Raw genomic sequence first — 5,891 nt, 5'->3', positions numbered from 1 at the left:
TTGTAAAAGGGGAGGGGGGAGGAGAGAGTTTGGGATTAAAACTACAGAGAAAAAACGAAACTAGCAGATAAGATAAACTCGAGATAAGGAGGGGATCATGAATATTCAGGGGAGACAGGAGCCTTGGCTTCGCCCAGAGAAATAGACTGATAACCCCCCCGCCCCCGCTTCGTTTTCACTTGCTGTTGGGGATCTTATTTAACACACGCACACACACACGTACACACACCCCGGACTTGGTGCTAGTTTCGTTTGGCTTTTCGGACCACCAGCCCCCGTGTCCCTTGGTGAGGAGGGGGCTTTTTCCACCGCCAGGATCCAGGGGATCTGTCGCGCTAAAGCCGTGGGGACTGGAAACACACCAAAGTTTTCTTGGGGCTTCATTTCTAAAATAGAGGGAAGGGGGCAACAAGGGGAGGGGGGCGATAGACACCTTCGCGAGTCGCTTTGAAGCGGGCGACTTGGGCGGACACATGGCAATCGCAGGGAGTGCAACACTGGGAGCCGGTCTGGCGCGCGTGTGTCAACATAAAGGGAGATAAAATAACCCGATTCTTTCCCCTACGCGCACTTGTTTTGTTTTGCTACAGGGACGGGATTTAGGAGGTATTTCAGAAACAGGGCTAACACGGAAAGACGTGGCTTTGACCTAAAAAGGCAACAGAAACACAGGAGAGAAGCGCCTACCTGCGGGTAGGCATACCCATGCGAAGAGGTGACAATTTGCTGTGAGCTCAATTTTTGTTTCCTTATGAGTTTATCATCGTGTGAAATATTATTCTTTTCTTCTCTTCCTTTCTCGGTTCATCCTCTCCCACCTCTCTGCTTATCTGTCACAAAAGAGCCCCTTTGTTTTCTAACTGGTTAAGTAAAGAATCTCCGAGAGATCTTTATGAAATATTTTCCACCATCTCATAAATCATTTTGGCACTTCAGCTGATGTTTTATCTCTCTCTCTCTCTCTCTCTCTCTTTCTCTCTCCCCTTTCTCCCCCTCCCTCTGCCTCTCTTTCCTCTGTGCTTGGAAAGGGTGATTAAAAAAATCTTTTTGACACTATATATGGTTACATGCAGAGAAAGGCAGCAATCCACGTTTCTAGAGGCTACATCTGAAAAAGCTTAAGTAATGCAATTGCAGCTCAGGTATCCAGACGACACCGCCTGAACCTTGGCTGCTAGAGTTCATTTTTCTTTTGCTTTTTAACGGTGATCTGGGGTGTTTGTCTTTCTGACTAGCAATCTGCTACTACTACTGCTACTATTATTATTCCTATTAATATTATTAGTGCAAGTGGGCCCGTCTGCCTGGGGTTTTGGAAACAGCCATGGGGCATATTTCCACCAGACACAAAGTTTGGAGGTCCCTTGAGCGCGATTCTGGAAGCTCTTCCCTTTCTCTGCCGTATGCCCGCGCCTCCTTTAAGGCGAGAGGTACCTGCCTGGCTTTCTACTGCCCCTTTGGCCTGTAGCTCCCTCCTCCCCCGCACTTCACAGCCCGCATGTTTACACCGGCCTTTCTGCAAGTCACCGCGTCCCACTGTAACCTCAGCGCCACGCACCCCCCGGCCCACGCCGCCTCTTGACCCTGCTGCCCTTTCCCCTTCTCCTCCTACTTTCAAGGCTGCTCTTCCCCTGCCAGGCGGCTGAAGCAGCGGATCAAAGGGGAAGCCCCCCTCCCCCGCAGGCGCCCGGGCCGCGCGGGCAGGTGAAGCCGGCCGGGCCGGGGAGCGAGCCGGGCGGAGGCGCGGCGAGGCCGGGGAAGAGCCCTTCCCGGGCGCGGCCTGTAGATGGCGCCCTGCGGTTTGGTTTGCGTGCGGATCCCGGCTGATGCGGCGCAACTTCCAGCGCGGGGGAAAGTTTCGGGCGAAGCGGGTTTGAGCTTCATCCGCCGCCACCCACTCGCCGCGGCCAGCGCCCAGGACCCGGCGGACACGCACCTGCCGCCACCGGCCGAGAGGCCCCGGGCGGCTCCCGCACACGCAGGCGCCGGGCCGGGGCTCTGGCCACGCGCTTCTCTCCCGCGGCAGCAACTTGGATTTGGTACGAAACCGCTCACTGTCCTGCCCTTACCCCCTTATCTCCCACCGGGGGTCTGCGGGCTGCTAACACAGCCCTTCTCGGAGAGAGAAAAGCCGGTGGCGTCCAGTCTGTTCCAGCAGACCTCTCCCACCCCCCGGGATCAGCTCCAACACGGGACAAACCGGTGGTCACAATGACACTGCCCAGGGACAATCCCAGACCCGAGCCTCGAGGAGGAAAGACTAATTCTGCAATATCATATCAGTCTCTAACCACTCCCCCCCTGCAGGGTCCACTCCCCGGGACCTTCCTCACTGTCCTGCCCCCCCGCGCAGGCTTTAACGCGGGGAGGATTCACTTTGTCTTGACAAAGATGCTCCGGGGCTTAAACTGTTGACTGTATGTTAAAGAGACAACAACTTTGATGAGGCGCAGAGAGAAGAGGCAGAAGACACATTTCTCCCTGAGCTTGCCTGGTTGTTACCGCTCGGCCCTATGACCCTCTAGTCCCCTACCCCGGTCTTGCCCCAGCAGGAAAAATAAAAGAGCACACGGCAAAATCAAATCCAAGTGAAACGAAGAACCTGGAAGCGATCTAGGAGGGTGGCCGCGCAGGGGTGTTGCGGGGTTGAACGAAATCAGCTTCTGATGTAGGTAAATCGGGGCAATTTTCTCATATGGACACGAGGGAATTCGGTGTCTCCCAAGAAGGAGAAGCGGGGCAAAGCTCCAGAAGAGCTCTCTATCACCCCCTCTTCCCCCTTTCCCCATCCACACGCTCCACGCGATCACCTGGTGCCCCCTCGCCTCCCAGGAAGAATTGCTTTGTCAACAGTCAAATCCACAGAACAATTTCTGTGCCCAAGGGGGACCAAAAAAAAAAAACCCACGAGAGGCTTTGGGACCCCCTCCCCCAGCACACAGGCTCTTGTGCCTGCGGGCCAGGGCAAGCGCGGGGCTCGAGGCAGCCTGGAGCTCCTGCGCGTCTTTTCGGTGCAACTCCCCCAAACTCATTCGGTCAGGCTTGGTCGCTTTTTCCGTCCGACTTTAAATGAGAGCCTTTCTGTCTCTTTTTTCCTTTTTTTTTTATTTCAAAGAGGGTCTCCCCCCTTTCCCCTAACCCAACCTCTTCCTCCTCCCCCCCACCTAGAACCATTTACACTTCAAAAGAGGCACCCGCCTCTCTGCGGAAATTTCAAGAAAAATAAACTTTTGGGGGAGCTGCGGTGATACCGATCTTTGGTTTTGCTTCATTAGCTGCCTTTCTCCGACTAATCAAGCCAAAATCTTCCCTATTGATCCCAGACCCCCGCACACATACACATACCCTCCAACCTTCCTACTCCGGGGCTGCCCTCCACCCCGGCGGAGCTGTGTTATCTCCCGGAAAGGGGTTAATCAAACATTATTTTTAACAATCGCTGCCTCCTCTTTAATGTCACATGTGGGAAGAAAGTCACAATAACAACAACAACAAAAGGTTTCTGAGTCTAAAGGCCAAAGTGTGTGTGGGAGGGGTGGTGGAAATAGGATTCAGGCAGGCCCTTTTGCTAATTCCAGGCCTTTAAAAGGTTTTCACCGAAATCCTTGCCTCTGCAGAACCAGGCACTGGTCCGCGTTGTCGGGTTTATGCATGTTGTGCCTCGCGCTAATTGTAGCGCATGAAAGGGCCTAATGAGATAGATGTATCGCTCCAGAACCGGGCGGTTGCGGGCAGATTGCAGACATGGATGCGATCTAAAAACGTGGCCTCCTCCCACCCCCTTTTTTTTTTTGCAAGCCTCTGCAGGGATCGCTCCTAAACACTGCCAGTTTTTAGGGGTTGAAAGCAGGCCCACCTATTCCCCCGCCCCTTCCCCTCATGTTACTGAATGTCCAGGACAAATTCTGCCCCGGCTAATATTTGTGATCTGTGCAAGCGGTCCGCACGCCGCGGGGGACAAGGCGCGGGATCCCTTGTCGTGGAGGAAAGCGAGGAGCCGGCTTGCGGGCTGCTCCCGGGGAGAGAGCCGAGCCGAGCCGAGCCGGCAGCGGCTCCAGTGCTGCTGGGGCTGGAGGCAATTTTAGGGGAACATCGCGTCTGGCAGATCGGGTCTAGCCAGCGGAGGTGGGGACCTGATTTGGCAGCGGTGGGCAATGGAGGTTTTTCTTCCCCCTGATAGGCATCGCGCAGGAACGGAAAATTCCCTCCTCCTCCCCAGCACCCTGCAGAGGAGGCTGGCTACTGCCCTGCTCCTAGTGACCCCTGGGAAAGTGATCGGGTGATTACTCAGGGACGGGAAAAGGAAGCCCTGAAGCCGGCCCGATCGAAGGGAGGGAGGCGCCAGGCTTGGGCCGCGCCGGCTCAGCCCCGGGCCCGGGGCGAGCGGCGCCCGCACCGCAGCCCCTCGGCAAAGTTAGTTTCACACGGAGGACTGCGAAGAGCGAGCCGCCCCCTCCCCCCGCGCCGCTCTCTAAGCACCTCTGGTCACGTTGGAGGATGAGTTTTTTTGGAGAGCTTCTGGTACAATATGGAGCACCACGGGCTGCAATTTCACACTCCGCAGCACATTCCCCCTAAAGCTACTTTCTTTTTTCCCATCTAAGACCCCTCGTTTCTCCCCCTCGCTCCTTCTCGCGCGCTCTCTTTTGTGACTCATGGGTGGCTTCCATGTCTGGGGGCTTGATGGCGACATGCAGGCCAGACTCCTCGGGCCGCCTGGCCCTGGCCCTGGCCCTGGCCCTGGCCGGAGCGGGCGGGGGCACGTCTCCGCTCCGCTCTGGCCGTGCCTGCTGCTGCGGCTGCGGCTGGCTTTCCCCTCCGCATTTGTTTGCCCTGAATGGTAATAGCCCACGTGTGCTGCTCTTTATTCAGTAACCGACACTTTAACCTCTCCTCTTTACAAGGGAGCGTTTGCCACAAAAACGAGACAAGCCGGAGACCTTTTACAGCCTCATTGAGGGGGAAAAAAGCCAACAATGTGGAGAGGCACTTCTGCAACAAAGCCGCCTCTTAACGCACCAGGCCGAGCAGAGCTGGAGGCTCAGCCGCCAGCCTCCCGGGCCACGGCCGTGCGAGGACGGGCAGGCTAGCCCCGGCTGCGCGTGCATTTCCCTGAGCCTTCACATGTGTGCACACCCAAGCAGAAAGCCCCACTGAGCACAGACACATGTACAGCAGCTCCCCGCGGGGCATGCAGGGCCTGGGCCCACAGCGGCACCCAGCAAGGCAGACTTCAGATTGTCCTGAATGAGTCCACGCCGTGCACTGGGGCTGCGGGCTCACACAGGCGTGTCGTGGGAGGCTCCCAGGTTGCGATCCCGCGTGCAGCAAGCATGAGCACAGCCGCGTGGTTACTGGCACCGAGTCTCCTGAGCACAGACTGCCAACTTTGCCCGGGTCCAGACAGCCCCAGTCCTGGCTGCACACGCGGACAGCGAACACACGTGCGCGGGCAGAGGGCCAGGCGGTAGCACGCGAAGGGGAGGGAACTGGATCTGTTGGGGTAAAAAAAAACCTTGCCACAAGCTTTCCTATTTACCCTGATCATGAGGATCACTGACAGCCCGGGCCCGGCTTGGGGTGGGGTGCGGGGAGAGGGAGCTCCACGGCCCAGCTCAAACCGGGGCCCAGCCAGCCTCTCCCGTCCGGTTCAGGTGTGGGGCCCCGGTCCGGCCCGCCTGGGTTTTCCTCTTCCCTGACCTGGCCCTGCGAGAGGGGAGGTCCTCGCTCCCCGGCCGGAGATACTTTTTTGTTTTGGTCCTCTTCTTCACTCCTCCATAAAACTCTCGACGAGTGAATTAGACGCGCATTAAAAGTCTCCCTTTACCCAGGAGTAGCGGGACACGCTGCCCGCCGCCCCCGGCTCCCAGCCCGGGCCGGGCCGGCTCAGC

At 57.2% G+C, this 5,891-nt stretch overlaps 2 long non-coding RNA genes across 4 annotated transcripts in view; one reads left to right on the top strand and one right to left on the bottom strand.

Annotated features, from left to right (window-relative positions):
- Positions 1–388: 388 nt before the first annotated feature.
- LOC109323980 overlaps positions 389–5,891 on the bottom strand; it is a 10,644-nt gene continuing 5,141 nt past the window's right edge. For all 3 annotated transcript variants that reach the window (XR_002104812.1, XR_002104811.1, XR_002104813.1), the window contains exon 3: positions 389–830. This is a non-coding gene — a long non-coding RNA (uncharacterized LOC109323980). The remainder of the gene's footprint in view (positions 831–5,891) is intronic.
- LOC109323981 lies at positions 830–2,885 on the top strand. Its single transcript, XR_002104814.1, has 2 exons — positions 830–2,039; positions 2,308–2,885. It is a non-coding gene; the product is annotated as an uncharacterized LOC109323981 (long non-coding RNA).

The sequence above is a fragment of the Crocodylus porosus genome, unplaced genomic scaffold (genome assembly GCF_001723895.1).
Source record: "Crocodylus porosus isolate Cpor-Errol unplaced genomic scaffold, CroPor_comp1, whole genome shotgun sequence".
NCBI lineage: Eukaryota > Metazoa > Chordata > Crocodylia > Crocodylidae > Crocodylus > Crocodylus porosus.
This window is presented reverse-complemented; position numbering and strand designations above follow the sequence as displayed.